Source organism: Grammomys surdaster, unplaced genomic scaffold (assembly GCF_004785775.1).
Source record: "Grammomys surdaster isolate TR1022 unplaced genomic scaffold, NIH_TR_1.0 189, whole genome shotgun sequence".
Classification (NCBI taxonomy): Eukaryota; Metazoa; Chordata; class Mammalia; order Rodentia; family Muridae; genus Grammomys; species Grammomys surdaster.
Window position 1 is genome coordinate 4,563,298 of NW_021604634.1, and position 11,156 is coordinate 4,574,453.

The 11,156-nt window shown below is 45.9% G+C and overlaps 1 long non-coding RNA gene across 1 annotated transcript; it reads left to right on the forward strand.

Annotated features, from left to right (window-relative positions):
* Positions 1–825: 825 nt before the first annotated feature.
* Positions 826–10,229, forward strand: LOC114622506. The gene is made up of 3 exons (XR_003711618.1): positions 826–1,201; positions 1,793–2,036; positions 9,946–10,229. It is a non-coding gene; the product is annotated as an uncharacterized LOC114622506 (long non-coding RNA).
* The last annotated feature ends 927 nt before the right edge of the window (positions 10,230–11,156 follow it).

Here is an 11,156-nt window from a genome sequence, read left to right on the forward strand (position 1 = left end):
GAGAGAGAGAGAGAGAGAGAGAGAGAGAGAGAGAGAGAGAGAGAGAGGTTCTCCTTACAACTGGCTTCCATTTCTGGACATTTGAAGAGGCTGTCTGTGCCCAGAGAAGAGGCTGATGGAACCAGTAGTGATTTTCATTTGAAAAACACATCTCTCAGATGGGCGTGGCGGTGCACACCTATGGTCTTATTACTTAGGAAGACTGCAATTTTGAGGCCAGCCTGAGCTACATGGTGAGTATGAAGCCAGTTTGAGCTACACAGCAAGCTCTAAGCCAGCCTGTGCTATACAGTGAATCCAGGCTAACCAAGATACATAATGGAATGGTGTCCTAACAAACCAAACTAAAACAAACCAAAAATCCCTCTGGAGGTTCTCTGCTGATGAGGGAATAAAGATGACTTCGTTGCAGCCATGTGTACTTCTCCTTGATGGGTTTCCTAGGCCTGGACTGCACTCACCTCTCAGCAGGCTGTTTTTTCTTCAGTGAGACTAATTACCTATGATGGCTCTTCTTGGTTGTCAACTGAATACAGCTGGAATTAATGAATTCCTTTTTCATATTTCTTTATTGCAGATGGGTTATTTTTGGTTGGACGACGGCCTGTAAGCCACTTGAATAAATCCCATATATAGGCACATATATAGTATATATGTATAGATTCTATAAATATATGCAATTGTATAAATATGTATATATACACATGTAAATATCTATATATTATACATGCAGGTAAATATGTATATTCATGTACACATACATATATAGATACATGCACATAATATTCATTCTATTAATTCTGTTCTTCTAGAGAACCCTAACTAATACACCACCCATGAAGAGAACCTGGTGGACCTTGCTGTGCTGCTTGGTGGTGATGTTTCTCAGCAGCATGACAAATGCCAGTTAGAGGGTTCTCCTCCCAGGTTCCCCACTCCAACCCATGTGACCTCAGGGTTGGGCCCTTGATATTTCTACTGGATACCTTATTTTGTCCATTCTTGGCTCTGGTCTCAGCTGTACAAGTGTTGGAGTTTTCCTTGACAAAGAGGCACCAGAGAGCATGTGCAGCTACGGTTTCCATTTGCAATGCAGATCTCCTCTTCCTGCCAGCAGCATCCAGCACACCTGGAGGCTGCACACCCTGAGGTCACTGTGTGGGTCACAGACATCCTCTTCCTGAGGATGCCCAGCATATAGGTACTGGCACCGCTTCCTCTGGGAAGACTTACCCTTTCCATCATAGTGATTAAAAGTGTTGCTTTTTGCCACATCCTTACCAACACTGGTAATGTATGTATGTATGTATGTATGTATGTATGTATGTATGTATGTATGTTTGCAAATTATTAGTTGATCATTGTTATCTGCTGGGTTGGAAAGCCAGTCTCAAGTCTCCAGTTTTCCCTTCATACAGTACTGGCAAGACTGAGGCTTCATAGCGGCTACATGTCATTTCTTTGGTTAATATACTTAGCCCATTTTTTATGGAGTTGTCTGATACATGTGTGTGTATGCTTATGTGTGTATGCATGTGGAGGCCAGAGGTAGACAGTAGGTATCAGTATTTAATTGATTTTCTATTTTCCTGAGAGGTAAAAAAATGTATTGATTTCTATTGACATTCAGCTGACTTCTCAGACCAAAAGAGGATTTGTTTTTTTCCCATCTCAATTGCTTCTTCACATTGTGTTTTGAGCAAGGTCTGTCACTGAATCTGAACACACTGATTCAGACAGACTGGCTGACTCTCGAGCTTCAGGGTTCTGTATTTCTCTCCTGCTTCTCTAGCACTGGAGTTACAATTGTGCATGGCCATGCATGGCTTGCACATGGCTGCTAGCAATAGAACTCAGGGCCTAATGCTTACACAGCAATGAGTCTATCAACTGAGCCATCTTCCTAGCTGTCGTGAAGTCGAGGAATCAGGAGCCTAGTATGGACAGTGCTCACGTTTTCTTGCCCTTCCCCTTCAGAGTAACTTCTGACCATCTGTTGTCAGCAAGGAAGTGGAGGCGAACCATGTGGCTAAGAAGTAGGTACTTTTTGTTTCCTCAGTTATCGAATGTTGACCTTCAAGGTACAGCACCACCTGCCACTTTCCCAACCAGAGATGATGGTGTGTTATCACTCAGCTTCCTGTGACAAGGGATCTTAAAGGACGGAAAACCTTATGTTGGCTTCTCACCAGGAGGCTTCATTCAGTCCATGCTTGGTGTGTGTGTGTGTGTGTGTGTGTGTGTGTGTGTGTGTGTGTGTGTGAGAGAGAGAGAGAGAGAGAGAGAGAGAGAGAGAGAGAGAGAGAGGGAGGGAGAGAGGTTCCCATGTATCCATCAAGGGCATGCACTTGATGACCTTTCTCCCTAACTAGTCCCTGCTACTGGCATTTCCGACTCCTCCCAGGGGCACTATCAGCTGAGAATCAAGCCTTTAGCACATGAGCTTTGAGGGGACATTTCAGATCTGAACCATCAAACAGCTTTGATGGCTTCCTTTTGAAGGAAGCTGTAATCAAGGTCTGTCTGACTCCTAGGCTGTGTCCTTCCTTGACTTGCATGTCTGGTTTTCAGTTTTGGGTAAGTGAACACGTTCCTGTACAACTGTCCTACCCTCTGGATTCAAAGCCCACACAGAAGACAAGTTATAGCTGATACTAGGATCCTGCTCCCTGTACTGTTCAGGGTGACTGTCTCTTACTCTCTAACTACTGCTGAAGCTTTGCTTCGTTACAAATGCCAACCTATATGGCCATTATTTTAAAATTCTTACCCTATGGAGGCTTCTCCTCTATTCACTTTCTTCTCCCCACCTCATGGTTCTCTGACCCCAAGCCTGGAGACCCTAAACCAGGCCTATGCCTCTTCTGTTGGCTATTGGCATCTTTATTCACCAGTCAGGGATAACTTGGTGGGCAAGGTCACATAGCATCACCTAGGTCTAAGTGAGGTCTGGGAGCAACCAGTGTTTAGCATATCAAAAGACCAAACTCAACACTTTCTCTCTCTGCTCTGGACTCTTCCAAGATGTCTCTGGCTTTCCTTTTCCTCTACAATAAATCTACAATAAAAACCTTTAGTTATGCCTTTAATCCCAGAGCTCAGAAAGCAGAGGCAGGTGGATCTCTGAGTTTAAGGTCAGCCTGTTTTACAGAGCAAGTTCCAGGACAGCCAAGGCTACACAGGGAAAACAAAACAAAACAAAACAAAACAAAACAAAACAAAACACCAGAAAACAAAAAACACCAAATCGACTTACCTTCAACTATGCCTTAGAATTGTCATGGTTATTGCAGGATATTTTATCACACTGTGAACCCCAAGATTGTGTTATTTACTGGAAAAACCTGTTTCTAGTTGTGGTGTGACTCAGACTTAAGCACACACCTTTAATCCCTGTGGCTGAAATACAAACACACTCTTGGTACACAACTTTAATCCCAAAAAATGAAGTTAGTTTGTAGAAGGAAGCAAGGAAGTTTGTTTGAAGGTGATGTCTAATTGAGTGGCAGACAAAGTGACAAATCAGAGAAAGATTCAACAGAATAGGACACGGCCAGCTCTCACTGGAACAGAGAAAACAGGGCAAAGGACAGGGGACCTTTACTGGGAGAATCTTACAGAGACAGGTTAAAGAGAGAACAAGATAAAGACACAGGTGAAGACAGAATGAGCCAGAGAATGAGAAGTCAGATTAGAACAGATTGCCAGAGTTAGTTTGAGGCCAAGCAAAACAATTCAGTCAGATAATGAGAGAGAAACCAGATCGAATCAGTCAAGTGGAAGAGGCATTTGAGCCAGAACAGCTGAGCTGACCAGCCAGCTAGAGTTCAGAAAGATCTAGAAAGGGTGAGTTTATTCAGCAGTAAGTCTCAGAGGCTGAAAACATTCTAGGACTAGATTAGATCATATGTTGGGTAGAAGCTTCCAGGACTAGGCCTAGGTTAGCAGACAGAGGCAGTAAGTCTCGGAGACGACAGTTACGTCAGGTGAACAAAGATATAATCACACGTGTTAGCAGTTTATACAGCTAGTGAGTGATTTTACCGGCTGAGTCATCTTGTCAACTTTTCTGTAGCATTTCTAATGAAACTCAGCTTCAGAAATGTGTTAGAGAGTAGTAGACACTCTCCCTGAGAAGTACAGGGGCAGGACCAGTGCCAATGTAAATAAAAATTTGTGTAAAGAACCATGAAACCACTTTACATTATTTATTTTTTATTCATTTTGATAACCGAATTGCTTGTTTTTTTTAAGATTTATTTTTATTTATATGAATATACTGTAGCTGTCTTCAGACACACACTAGAAGAGGGTACTAGATCCAATTACAGATGGTTGTGAGCCACCATGTGGTTGCTGGGAATTGAACTCAGGACCTTTGGAAGAGCAGTCAGTACTCTTAACTGCTGAGCTGTGTGTCCCAACTGCTTGGTTCTTTAATGTGAACTTTTACATGACAATGCTTTGTGTCACATAGACAAACGGCTGGGCACTATTACAGGCCACTTAGAACCCTAAGTCATCACACTTAACACTACATCTCCATAACACTGCAGGGCCCTTCTGGTAACTTCAGGGTTCCTTCTGGAAGTTTTGCCCTCTCTCTGTGTCTCTTCTCTGACATTGCTGAAGATGTCAGCGTTTCAGTCTGACCCTCAGGCAGCACTGGCAGAAGCTCAGAGCCTTGTGCTTTCTCCTGTTTTGTCCCTGAGGGGTGTTTGTGGGGATTCTGCTCGGGCCATCAGAGACCTGAATATTTTGCTAGAGCAGGGACAGTTTCCTCTCTTTAAAAGCACCTTTGCCAGGTGGTGAGCTCAACTTTGAGGGATCATCTAGGACTATGGAGTCTGCACTTGCAGCCCAGACTCAGATTCCCAGGCCTTCCTCAGGTTCTTCCAGCATTCTGATCTCTGTGGTGCAGTTTCCTTCTCTTTAATCAACCCCCCTTTCATCCTGTCTAGTGTCCTGGCGTTTCTTTGAAGACTGAGAGATGAAACCAGAGTGAACAGTATAATAAGAGGTTGCATAATTTTGAGAAAGCTGCACCATTTTTTAAAATTGGCGCTTTTGATCAGCGTCCCTGCTTATTGTAAACATCCCTTCTGCTGAATTGTCAGCTTGGCTGTTTTTTTTTTTTTCTTGAAACAGTTGCCGGAATCATCTATAGGCCAATTCTGTTCCAAATCTTAGTTATTTCATGTGTCTTAGTTAGGGTTTCCATTGCTATGAGGAGGCACCATGTCCAAGGCAACTCTTTTAAAGGACAGCATTAAATTGGGGCTGGCTTACAGGTTCAGATGTTCAGTCTGTTATCATCAAGGCTGGAAGCATGGCAGCATCCAGGCAGGCATGGCCCTGAAGAAGGAGCTGAGAGTTCTACATCTTGATCTAAAGGTAATCAAGACAAGACTGGGTCACACTGGGCAGACATAAGCCCTGGTAACAATTCTCCTTCCTGCATCCACCCTGTGGTGGTTTGATTGTCAATGCTCCTCATAGGCTCATATATTTGCATGCTTAGTCCTTAGCTGATGAACTGTTTGGAAAGATTAGGAGAAGCCACTTGGTTGGTGTAGGTTTGTCCTTGTTGGAGGAGGTGTGTCACTGGGTGTGGGTTTTGGCATTTCAAACACCCACATCAGGCCCAGTGTCTCTCTTTGTCTGCTGCCTGTGGGTCAGGACAGAAAGTCTTCAGCTATTGCTCTGGTATCATGATTGTCTGCTTCCTCCCATGGTGATAATGGACTAAACCTTTGAATCTGTAAGCCAGCCCCATTAAATGCTTTCTTTAAGCAACGCCTTGGTCACGGTATCTCTTTGTAACAGTAATACAGTAACTAAGGCACACCTTCTGACCCCTATGTCCTGCAGGTTCCCAGGTCTTCAGAGTCTCCCTTCTATGGAGTGTTAGGGGCTGAGAGTTTCGTCCTCAGCTTCAAGTTCCAGGAAGGTCATTGAGAGAGCATATAGATGCAGCCTATGACAGACAGACTGCACTCTCTGAGCTTCTGTGGGGACACATGAGGGCTTGTTGCCTCAGAGAGTGGTTTTGTACAAGAGGCTAATTTTTACAGCAATAACTGAGATAAAAGAGACAGAGGAAAAGTAATGTTCCAACTTGCACTTGAAAAATGAAGCCAAAAGCCCATGTTTTCTTGTCTTGGTGGAAGAGTAGACATGATGCAAAGTCTCTGCGACTTCACCAAAGGACTGTGGTAGCAGGGAGCTTCCTGGAGACTGCAAGGCTGCCATCTCCCAGAAGGGAGACTTACTCAGTGAGAACTCGATGCCATCATAACAAACCATGTCTATGATCTCAGGCAGCAATGGCTCTGAGTGTGAAGCCTCTATGCCCAGCATATGGGAGAGGTAGGCAGGAGCATTTGAGGACAGACTACATACACTACATAGTGAGTCACAGGCTGGTCTGCACTGTAGAGTGAGGCTGTGTCAACAAAGCAAAGCAAAATAAACTGTAACAGAAGACTTGACCATCCAAATCACCAGTGTCTGTCATAAACAATGGACAGGGTTCACAACAAGGATCTGTATGATATATGTTCTCACACTCATATGTGTGTGCACTACACACACACACACTTCTCATTGTCTATTTGAAACAATATTAGGTCAAATGTATTGACATTTGACCTAATTAGGTCACAAGTATCCCAGTAAATGGACCTTGTCTCACATTGCTTGAGGGCCCAGCATGGTCCTGGCATGTGAGTATGTCATAGACATCCTGCCATTGTGAATTAGTTCTGTACAGGAGAGATTATTGACTTACATAGACCTACAAGGGTATTAGCAAGTGTACCCCTTGGCTTGAAGTCACCAGCTCTGACAGAGTTGTCCCTACCCACTCTGTCTTGTAGCTTTGTGAGGCTGAGGTACTATTCTTGAGATGGTTCAACGTTATAAAGCTCTTAAAGGTGCAACCTACCTCACACCACACCATAGGCTACCACTATCAAGCTCCTTTCAAATTCTGAGGAGGGGATTCAGTTCTAAGTGAATGTATACTACGGATAGGGGCACAGCCATGTCTAAGACCCCCATGTTGACAGAGGCACAGCCATGTCTAAGGCCCCCATTTTGACAGAGGCACAGCCATCTCTAAGACCCCCATGTTGACATAGGCACAGCCATGTCTAAGACCCCCATGTTGACAGAGGCACAGCCATGTCTAAGACCCCCATGTTGGTAGGGTCATAGCCATGTCTAAGACCCCATGTCAAGCGCTTAGACCTAAGGGAATGCCAAAGCCTCCTTCTGACCCAGGTAAACAATTGATCTGCGTGTGCAAAAACTAGCAACGCCAGCTTCCTCCTTCCGGAAGACTTGCTGAGACTGCCCCTCCCCCCACATGAGATCTCCTACCAGATTAGCTAAACCTGCATCCTGTTCCACTGATAGAACAAACCTACCTCCTTGCCTGAGTTTGTGGGTTGCTGTTGGTGATAAGTCTCCATCTGAGTGCATGACCCACCCGATCCCAGCTTTTCCATAGAAGTGTCCTTTCTTCATTCCCTTTTCACCCCAGTCAGGTGACTCCCTCCACCATCCGGGTCTCAGTGAAAGGTGGTAAGTCTGTCCGACACTTACCTCCGATTTTATAACTTTCCAGGGAAAAACCCAGAGTTAGAAAAATTGCACTGATGGGCAACAAGTTTTGGTTCTGGGCCCTGAACCAGAGAAGCTGGGTTTCTAGGTTTGCTCCTTCACATTCTTTGGAGGCTGTGATGGTTTGTATTTGCTCAGCCCAGGGAGTAGCACTATTAGAAGGTGTGGCCCTGTTAGAGTAGGTGTGGTCTTGTTGGAGTAGGTGTGACCCTGTTGGAGTAGGTGTGTCACTGTGGGTGTAAGACCCTCATCCTAGCTGCCTGGAAATCAGTCTTCCACTAGTAGCCTTCAGATGAAGATGTAGAAGTCTCAGCTCTTCCTGCACCATGCCTGCCTGGATGCTGCCATGATTCTACCTTGATAATAATGGACTGAACCTCTGAACCCGTAAGCCAGCCCCAGTTAAATGTCCTTTATAAGACTTGCCTTGGTTGGTGATGTCTGTTCACAGCAGTAAAATCCTAACTAAGACAGAGGTTATAGCTACCTAGTTCCTCACACTACTTTCATCTTCAGCAGCCAGTGCCTCTGCTACTGCAGGTGACAGAAGAGTATGCCATACAAACAGACATGGGCTGTACCCTATGCATGGTCCCAGCTCCCAGGCACCATGCTTAGGGTACAGACCAGCCATCTCATAGCTTAGACCAGGATCTCAGAGCATGGAGCAAACCCAGGGACATCAGAATTTCAGATAGTCTGCCTGGGTACCAGAGAGCATGGTTCCAAGGAAGTGCAGGGGAAAGGCAGTTTGTTGCTGCCTGTTCGGGTCAGTCAGCAGGGTCTCCAGCGCAGGAGTGAGGATGCACGCTTCCAATTCCCGCTTACTGGAGCTCCAACGTTGAGGCGCCACTTTGTAGCCGCCCGTTCTGCTGCTCTGGTCCTCGGGTCAGGGCCTAGCAAGAGAGAGAGTGGGGACGGAGACTCGAAGAATGGAGACAAGACAGGGAGTCTGATCAAGTCTCTCAAGTCTCGTTTATTGGAAGGAAATCCTGGGTATTTATACCCTTTACCATGTGCCTTGCCCTCGTGGACAAGCACAGCTGAAGGCACTACGTCATGTGCCTTGCAGCGTGGATATCACGTGCGCCTAGCTAGCTGTGAGGGGACCACGTGCACCCAGCAGCGTGGATATCATGTGCACCTAGCTAGCAGTGAGGAGACCACGTGCGCCTTGCAGCTGGCGGCACTAAACAGCAAAACAAGATATGTGAGAAAAACAAGATATTTATCAGAGTGTGCTCAGCTGTTGTAGGCTGTTGAAAACAAGTCTCTTGTCAGCATATATGGCCTGAGATGGCTGCAAAGATGATAGTCACTTTCGGCTAGGAGCTCCCAACACAGTTGTGAAGCTTTGTCATTCAAGCAGGGCATGGAGGATGTCCTTGGAGAGGGCAGGGCATGTAGAACTGAAGACCAGCCAGGGCGTAGCAGTGGGAGGAGACACGGGGTACTTGATGGAGACTCCACTCTGGGCTCCACTGCCCACTGCTCCTAAGATCTCCATAAAGGAGCTGAGCAGCCAGGAGCTGATGCTGCACTTAGGTGAAGCCCTGCCTAACCAGGGGAGGGATCATCATGTTACAAATGTTTAGAACCAGAGAGGCTTGGGCTCTCAAGGCATGAGTTAGAAGGGCAATGGGGCAAAGCTATTAATAAAACATTGAGCTTTTGTCGGCCTTGTAAGAGCTATGTGCTTCAGCTCACTTTTGATGTCTCAGGAACCCCAGGAGATGGAGCACATTACAAAAGCAACATCTTTCCTAAGCAGTTTGAAGCCTGGAAACAATCACAACATTCTTTTTACAATACTGTAATTTATGCAGCCCCTTGAAGGCACATTGCCAAATTTAATTCCTGAATAGTGTAATGATGAACCACTTCATGAGTGCAGAACTTTGGACTGTCTGGGGACATTTACAACCAAGAGAAAGTATCCCAGGCTGGGCAAACTCACCAGCTTTCCTGGCTCTGAGGAGGGAACTTCTCACTGGAGGGCTGGGCACCAGGGGGCAGGTAATAAAGCCATGAATAATGTACAATGAATTACATGTTAGCGGGAAGGGATACACGGTAAGGCATGCTGGGTACTCTCAGAAGAGGCAGAGTAGGACCAATAGGTGGATGTTGGCCAGGAAACAGTACAGCAGCGTGCAGGAGATATGGAAGAGGAAGGTGTCAGACAGCCAGGAAAGACAGTGAGGCTTCTCCATCATGAGAGGGATGTGGAAGGAGACAGATGTATCCAGTGAGGAGCTAAGGGAAAGGTGAGGAACCTCATGAGGTTCTGTTGGGCTTTGGGCTTCTGTGAAACACCAGTAGGTGGGGTTTAACAAAGCTGAAGGCACCAGGAGGACAGCATGGGGCTCTGATGGGACTTCCAAGCATGCTCAGTGAACAGATAGCTTCTGGACAGAATCTACTGACTGGCCCAGTGGTGGACGGACAGAAGTTCCGAGCTTTCCAGGCACCAGAACTGAAGGATAGGCTGCCATTCCTGAAGATGTGGACTTTGAGTGGACCAGCAGCTAGTTAAGTCTTCAACAAACAGCGCAGCTGGCTGTGCACACCCAAGCATGGCATCCGGGTTCCTGGAGAGGGGCACTGGGATGTGAACTCTGAGGCTCTGCTCTGGAACTAAAGCAGTGACTTTGTGGCCTCTTTCTCAGTTTCCCAGGGAAACTTATTTTGAACTGTCCCATTTAATAAGATTATGGGCTAAGGCCTTGGAAAAAAAATCCAGTCTATAAAAATCGAGGTTATTTTTGCTCTAGTCATCAGTGTCTGGGAAGCCAAGAACTCTGCCCTCCATCTGAGTGAGCACCTAGCCTGGAGTGTCGATACTTACGTTTCCTGTGAGAAGCCTTTCACAAGGCTTTACACAAGTGACCCTTCAGAACCAAAGCCTCTATGGCACTCTAGGCTCACAGCTGGAAGAACCCTCCACCCCCCATATTTGAACCAGGTGCTTATTTTCTGAATGGTAAAAAATTTGAGGTGCTGCTCACCCAACTTACCCAAATATGTCATCTAGCTGGACTTTGATATTTCCTGCTGCTATTGTTTTTAAATTATGTTAAGTAGTTTTCTTTTCTTTTTAAGAGGACTAACTTGTGTATGTGCAGTATGTGTGTTCTTGAGTGTATGTATGTGCATCCCATGTGTGCGGTGCTCCCAGAGACCAGAGCATGAGGTCCCGTAGAACAAGAAGTATAGGCAGCTGTGTACATGTGGGTGTGCTGGACTGAGCCTGGGTGCTTTGCGGGAACAGCAAGTGTTCTTAACAGCTAGCTGGGCCAGCTCTCAAGTTCCTGTTACCCAGTTTTATCTTCTACTCCTTTTCTTTGAGGGAAGGAAAGCTGGGTAACAAAGATGAGTAGGCTTGGAGCCAATGAGAGTTCAGTGGGCTGAGCACCAGCCACTGTGCCTAGTGACCTGCATTCAGTCCCCAGGAGCTATACTGTGAAAGCAGAAAACTGACTACCATGAGATGTCCTCTGAGTTACACACACACACACACACACACACAC